Consider the following 8,472-nt stretch of genomic DNA (forward strand, 5'->3'; position numbering starts at 1 on the left):
TATAAGCTTTTCTCTCTCTCTTTCTTAGCCTTAGCCTAAACACATCACACACCATAAGACCTTTGCGAGACTTGAATACTCCAAGCCCCTCTCGTAGTTGCCTTCGACTTCGACGTGAAAGATTGATATTTTTGAGGGTTTGGTCTCTAATCCTTATTTCAATTCTTATTTGATTGATTTATTTATTTGATATTTCTTGAAGTTACTTTAATTCCTAGTATCATGTTAGGATGCTTAATTAATATTTCTAATGTTATCATGCTTGCTAGTATCATGTTTAGGGTGTTAGCTAATATTTCTAATATCATTATGCTTTCTAGTATCATGTTTAGGCTAAAGCTTTGATCATTATTATTTAGTGACATGCTAGGGTTTGTTATTAATCCGTTTAATATCATGCCTATGATCTTGCTAATATTATTTTAGAGATATTGCTTTATTTTGATGATGACGATTTGTTGTGTCAATTTATAATTATGTTGCTTGATTATTTATGATTTATTGTTATTGCTTGATCACGCCCTTTTCTACAAGTTTAAGGGAATTTTGTACTTGAAATCACGCCTAATAAGATAATTAATAATTTGACTTAGGCTTAATATGATTTTAATTCGAGTGATCGCCAACAATAGATTTATTTGTGCATTAATAATCAACCAACTATCAAATTTATTTGTACTATCAAAAGCCAGCTATTAAATCCAGCTGAAAAAGGTGCCATTAAATATGATTTCTTCCAATTATCATGAATTCTATCGACATCACCACCAGCATCTTGCTGTTGCTAATTACCCATAAGAAAAACTTAAGAGAAAAGGTAGCAGGTTGCTACTCGACATAATTTTCCTTCAAATAAAGCTTACTTAAGAGCTAATCATGAACGGATGACACTTTGGGTCGGAAAACATCTATCCAAACTTAGCCAAAATTAGGCTGGACACTGTTGTTCAGCTTAAGCATATACTCCCTATTCTTCAACTTGAACACTAATCCAAATTGCCAAAGGCTTAACCTCCGATTATCTGGCCGTGACAAGGAAAATTCATGTATCCAAGAAAATAATATTAAACTGCTACAATAATTCATGCCTAAGAACTTCAAAGATCCAATTCACATACAATAGTTAGATTAGTTACCCATCAAGTCAAAAATTGCAAAATGAGTTTTTATAAACTTATTAAATTATTTTTGCCAATTCTGGGTTGAAAAACATCTACCCAGACTGAGCCAAAATTGGGCCGGGACAATGTTAATTCGCTCTAGCAAAAGTGCATACTCCCTAATGTTCAACTTAAACACCAATCCGATTTCCATAAAGCATTTACTTCGAATATCAGACCAACACATGGCAAATACATGTATCCAATAAAATAACCTCAAATTGTTCCAATACTTCATAACTAAGAAATTTGAAGATCCAATTTACATACAAGAGCTACCTATCATGTCAAAGATTGTATACACTGATATTAAATTATCATCTCGAAAAAACAACAACATTGTTCATTGTATGCATATTCTCAAACACAGTAAATACTTTCAATGAATTGAAAAGCATTATACCCTCTGAAAGGGAACAATTTATCACTCATTATACTTTCAATGAGTTGATTGATTGCATTAATTTGTTTGATATGCGATGAAACTGGTTTATGAGTTAATTGTTTGCATTAATTTGTTTGATATGCGATGAAACTGGTTTATGAGTTAATTGTTTGCATTAATTTGTTCGATATGCGATGAATTTGTCTGTATGTGTTGTGTTTGTATATTCCAGATATTGTTAGGTGTATATTGCAAATATTGTTAATGTAGTTGGAATTTATAAGTAATTAGAGGTGCACATTGCAGATTGTACTGCCTTCAACCAACTTTAATTAGAGAGGCCTCTCTTAATTTTACTGTGCTTAATTTTCCAAGAATTTTACACCTATTTTCCCCCTGCATATATACTCAGTTGCCTGCATATAATTTCATCTTTCCCCAAAATGCATTATATCTTTGCTGTCTTTTGAGCATTTGAAGAGTACATCTTTCACTAAAAGACCTTGAAAAATATCAGATTGCAAAGGTCACCGAAGTGACAATCCCCCCACCCTACTCATCGATGACATATTGGGAATACTCTGCATTCAAGAATCCCATTGCTTGTGCCCAGGGCTCATGGTAGATAATTTGCCCGGTAGTGGTTAAAATTTGGAGTGTAGTGAAATATGGCTTTCAGGCTTTTGTTTGTAATTTCAGCTTTAGGCACTCCCAAACATTCTTGACAACTAGAAAGTTTGAGCGATGGGAAAGATTTGAATGACAGACAGTAGGCTGTGGAAGAGGTTAAACTCAGAGCCATGGGTATGAAATTAAACCCAAAGTCTTGCTTAAACCGATTAAAAGTATAAATTTAAAGTTGGAACAAAAAAGTGTCCTTTTTAGTTTTTTTAAAAACTCTGTAAGAAGCTTTTAGAATACCAAAAACTTGTTTGAGTGACTTTTCTTAACTTAGTAGTGATTGGTATTTATATATTTCATTTTTGTAAGGTGTTTAGGTTCTGACTTTTTTTTTAAAATATATATATAATTTAAAGACATGGAGACTATTCTCTTTGATTTTTACTGTAATATTTTCTTTGCCTTTCATGCAGATTTGTGTAACCTGAATATGTAATGATGCTTTTCACATCCTGTACAATTTTTTAACCGTTGCTGATGCATTTGATATCGATTTTGTTGTGTCTCAACTCTATGGGTAAGGGACTTGGTTTAGGTGTTAAGGTCAATGCTCTGTCGTTCCTTGATTAAATTTCTTATTTTTTAATTTGCGTAATGTAATTATTTAGCGTTACAACTTACTAGGCATTTATATCACTAGGGTACAACTTCTTGATTAAATTTCCATTTGTCATTTACTCATCCTGTATCTTAACCAAATTAAAGAATAGTTATGTATTATGGATGGGCTAAAGACTTAAAGGATTAAAGCTTTACAACTAGCATGTACTACTCTATATCAGGTCTCAAACCTGATTATGTGAGCGGGTTTTATCAATTCAAATCTAATGTTTTCTTTGTTTAATTGGTCTACTATGGCTTTCAGTGCACCTTGTTGTTTCCACTTGCGGGATGGACTGAATCCTTATTCCATGGTCTTTGCCCAAAATACTTTAAAGACTAAAGATTGCACATGTAATCTTGATCATACTTGATTGGTATTAGCCACTCTACAAGTCTCCATGGGCTTGAGTTAAATTGATGGCGAGATTTGCATCAGCTGGTGATCGGTTTTAGTGTAGTACTAGTATGATTTAGGAGCTTCACAGAATAATATAATGGCCTTGTTGATCATATTCATTACATTATTATTTATATGCAGTGATGCTGCTGGTTTTGAACTTGCATATGATTAACTCCAGTTGAGCTTTGGGATTAGTAGTGGAGTTACTTTGTCAAATGTGAATGCCAACTATGGTTTTTCGATTTCAAGTTCAAAAAGTTCTGTGTGTTTGCTGATATGTTGTTCTCTTGCTATTTTAACTCTTAACCCAGGTCTTCCTTGCTATTTTACTCAAATGTTTATGTTGGTTATATTGACTATATTGTGAAACAATAGGTGTACGAGGCATGTTTGGTTTATTGAATTATTGGATACTTATGCTTTTACTTATTGCTATGCATGTGACCTCACCAAAACTGAAAATGATATAGTTATATTGAGCTCTTGTGAGGTCTGTAGAGTGGATGTGGATCTTATTAGTAATTATTATTCTTGTAAATGGTAGCCTATTATGGTTTCTTTAGACTTGTTTATTCTTAGATAAATGTCCTGCCAAACTTTGCTTGCTTAATATTTTTGCTAACCTAGTACACTCTTCATGGACAAAAGTCTACTTTTATCAGCCATAGATGTAGATGAAACTGTTATATTTATCTACCTTCATGGACTAAGGCATTGTTTGCTAAACTAGGAGCAAAGGTTTATTTTTTCATAAGTTTGGGGTTGTGGATGTAAGAGGGTAATGTAGTTTCAAATGCGAACTTAGGGATTATGGAATTATTAGTTCAGCTCAAATTACAATCTTGTGAAGCATGTTAATATCGTATTTCTATGCCTAATTATTTGGTTATATTTTTTCATGGGTTTTTTTTATTTTTGTTGTGCATATTTGTGTAGCAGCTCAACCATGGTCTAGTAGTGGCTGAAGTCAAAGAGAACGATCAAGACTTTGGTAGAAGTGACTAAGGTTGGGCTACTATGTGGTTCGGACCAAGTGATATGGCTAGAGCAAAAGGGGACACAATACTAGACAAGCAAGGGTAAGTGGTTTTTGTGTAGGAATTTCATACTCCGCACCATTGTAAATTGGCTCATACTTCCGGGGATTGAAGGCGGTATCCCTGAGAAGGTGGTGTGTGCCAAGTGTGGAAGAAACTAGTTTGACGAATCTAAACTAAGCTCATCTAGGCACCATTTTGCCCGAATATGCCCAATATTGTCCAAAATAGCCCGTTTTGGTCCCATGTATCATCTGACTTAAGTCTATACAAAGCACTAATTATTATAATCTTTAAGGCCTATTTATGTTTCTCTTGTGTTTATGTGTTTTTGCAGTTGTGATTGTGTCTTAGGATCACAAACACTAATATATTATAAGCTTTTAGCCCTATTATTAACACAATCATACATCTATTTTTACCCCTGCCGTATTGCTATCTAAGCAGAACAACATGAGAGCCTTAAGAAATCAGAGGAGACTGTTGTTGTTAAGTCGTTGATGTTAATGTTTTCAATTTCAATAAAAGTACTTTTCAATTTCAATAAATTATCGAAAGTTATACTTCAAATGATAATATATTTTGGTTTAAGTGACAAACATATTATAAGTTAAGATGACAATAATTTATAAATTATAAGGGTAGATATCAATAAAAGTACTTTTCAATTTCAATAAATTACCGAAAGTTATACTTCAAATGACAATATATTTTGGTTTAAGTGACAAATCTATTATAAGGTGACTTCCTTTTTTTTTTTTTTTTTTTTTTTTTTTAAGACGTATCACTTGGTAAATTGTGGACTTCTAGACAATTTTTGTAGATGAAAGAAAGAGAGAATAAAAAAAATCTAATCTAATATATATAAATAAAGTAGGCATTTTTCGAGAGCATTCGGCGCGCCACATAAGTAAAGGTATTATTTCGACCAATTAAAAATTAGATTTATATTTTATTTTAGAAATAATAAATTCACTCGCCACCTAAGAAAAAGCGACGAATAAGATCTAAGAATTTTGCCACGTAGTTAAAACAACGAATAGTGATTTATTAGGATTTAATTTATTTAAAAAACTAAGAATTATTTTATAAAATCATCTTTAGATATAAGATTTATATATCTAAGATAAATCTTGATAGTGTTTATTATAAGAAATAAAAATTATTCCTTAATAATAAATAAATTAAAATTTGTGATGCATTATAAATTGATGCATCCTATAACACCAACAAAATTTCATATCAATACAAAACCAAATCAAGCGAATTTTGTGTCAGTTTTAGTCATCAATGGCTGAATAATTCTTAGCTTAATTTTTAAAATCCATGTTTAAATGTATATTTGTGATTATTGCTTACATTGTGTTTAATTGGAATAATTAACGATTATATGTTTATGTTTTGTTTACTAAATTTTGTTTTTACACGTAGATCTGATTTAATCAGAGAATTAGATTCGAGCAAAAATGATTGAAAAATCAAAGTACGAGTTTCTCGCCTGATGGTCCCATTGGATGAGAAGGTATTATATCTTTATAAATTGTTTACATTTATTAAATTTTTTTTATAAAGCTTTGTAGTTTATATTAATTAATTTTATGATTAGAACAATTTTTTTGCGATTTAGGTAGCTTAATCAAGTCATGAAATTAACTTAATTTTGATTACGTTCATACCTCAAAGCCAACTTTGTACAATTCGTCCAAAATTAATTCAAAGAAAAGCTTACTCAATTAAATATTTTTCATTCGTTACAAATAAAAAGCAATATTGCACGCATTGTCAGTGACAAAAAAATAATGATTCAATTTTCCAAAATACTATTGTTCGGGCGATTAGGGACGATGAAAAAATTCCAATGCATATATTTGATTTTGTACAATTACAATTTTTAGATCAATTTCACAACAATTTTTCACTTCCTGGTAAATATATTAATTTATTTTATAAGACTATAACGATTAATTTTATATAATTTTTTTTGCTAACATGTTTTATTTATCCACTTTTATTAGATGGAAGAGACATGGGTGTGAACAAAGTAGGTGATTCTATTGAAATAGAAGATAGATAGTATATATGTTTTTATTATTTATTATTATTATTTCAATTTTTTTAAAAACAACTAATAATGATTTAGGATTTAAATTATTCAAAAAATGAAAAAAAAAATTATCTTTTCATATTAAAGATTTTAACCTAATATGTAATCGATAAAATATCATATTTACAACTTTTTTTTTTTTAGATATCATATTTACAATTTGTTCATATTATTAAATTCCGTTGTCATATAACTAACAACAACGAATAAAATACAAAAAAAAAAAAAAAAAAAAAAATAAGTCGCATAATAAATTACATTAAAAAAAATAAAATTATACTTTTGTAATAGGCAATAACACTTTAATTAAAACATTATGTGTTTTTGTTGTCTAAAATGATTAAATAGTAAAATAAATCATATAATTATATATATATATATATATATATATATATATATATATATATATATATATATATATATAAACTTAGAGTCTATAGGAAACTATCTTTTCTTGAGATTTATGTATGAAAAAAAAACCTTGCATTGCCACCTAGATAAAAGTAACGAATTAGATTTGATATATCTAAAATTTTAATGCCACATAGATTATAATCCATGAATTAAATTATTATAATGAAAAAAAATAAAGTAAAAATATAGGAAAAGATAAATTTATTAATTCAATACTGCAAGTATAAGAAATCCAAAAAAAAATACTAAAAAAAATTTAAATGATAAACGCTTATAATAAAGTTTGAAACCTATCATATAAGATAAATTTTGAATAGTATTCATGATAAGAAATACAAATTGTTCGTTAATTATAATTAAATTAAAATTTGTGATACCTACCATTATAAATTGACACATCATACGACATAAACAAAATTTTGTATCAATAAAAAAACCCCATCAAGAGAATTTTGTGTTAGTAATATTATGTTAATTTTTTGTCATCAATGGTCTGGTAATTTTTAGCTTAATTTTTAAAATCCTATGTTTAAATTAATATTTCTAATTATTACTTACATTGTATTAATTTGGGATACTCAACGATTATATGTTTATGTTTTATTTACTAAATGTTTTTTTTTACATGCAGCTCTAACACATCATACGAAACAAATAAAATTTCGTATCAATACAATACCCCATCAAGTGAATTTTGTATTAGTAATTTTGTGTTAGTTTTAGGTCATCAATGTCTAGGTAATTTTTAAAATCTTATTAGTTACATTGTATTTATTTAGGATACTTAACAATTATTTGTTTATGTAATGACATACGATTAGATGTTGTATACTTAATATATGGATGGCTTTGGTTATTTTTAGAGTGATGAAAAATTTCAATGCATAGATTTGGTCTTATATCGCAACAATTTTTCATTTATTGGTAAATATATTGATTTATTTTATATAAATGTAAAGATTTAATTTGCATCAATTTCAATTTGGTTAACATTTTTATCCATTGATGTAGTAGGTTGCTTGTGGACGAGGTTGGTGATGCTATCGAAATTAAAGATATGGTAAAACAATGAATAATGATTTAGGATTTAAATTATTAAAAATTTATCATTTCACACTAAAGATTTTATAAAACGGAAAAAATATCATATTTACAATTTATTTATATTTAATAATCATTATAAATTATAGTAAAAAAAATATTAAACTTTTGTTGTCTGAAATTATCAAATACAATAAATCAAATAATTAAAAATAGATGAAAAAATCGTGCATCGCACGGGGTTCTATCTAGTATATATAAATAAAGTAGGCATTTTTCAAGAGCATTCGGCGCGCCACATAAGCAAAGGTATATTTTCGACCAATTAAAAATTAGATTTCTATTTTATTTTGGAATTAAAAAATTCGTTTGCCACCTAAACAAAAGTGACGAATGAGATTTAAGAATTTTGCCACGTAAGTAAAAACAACGAATATTGATTTATTAGGACTTAATTTATTCAAAAAAACTAAAAATTATCTTTTAAAATAATCATCTTTAGATATAGGATTTATATACCTACTATTATAAGATAAATTTTGATAGTGTGTATGATAAGAAATAAAAATTATTCCTTAATTACAATTAAATTAAAATTTGTGATGTTTACCATTATAAATTGACGCATCATATGATATCAACAAAAT

At 28.4% G+C, this 8,472-nt stretch overlaps 1 long non-coding RNA gene across 1 annotated transcript; it reads left to right on the plus strand.

The window, feature by feature from the left end:
• Positions 1-1,608: 1,608 nt before the first annotated feature.
• LOC110681798 lies at positions 1,609-4,577 on the plus strand. Its single transcript, XR_002503344.1, has 2 exons — positions 1,609-2,743; positions 4,169-4,577. It is a non-coding gene; the product is annotated as an uncharacterized LOC110681798 (long non-coding RNA).
• Positions 4,578-8,472: the final 3,895 nt, after the last annotated feature.

The sequence above is a fragment of the Chenopodium quinoa genome, unplaced genomic scaffold (assembly GCF_001683475.1).
Source record: "Chenopodium quinoa cultivar QQ74 unplaced genomic scaffold, ASM168347v1, whole genome shotgun sequence".
Classification (NCBI taxonomy): domain Eukaryota; kingdom Viridiplantae; phylum Streptophyta; class Magnoliopsida; order Caryophyllales; family Amaranthaceae; genus Chenopodium; species Chenopodium quinoa.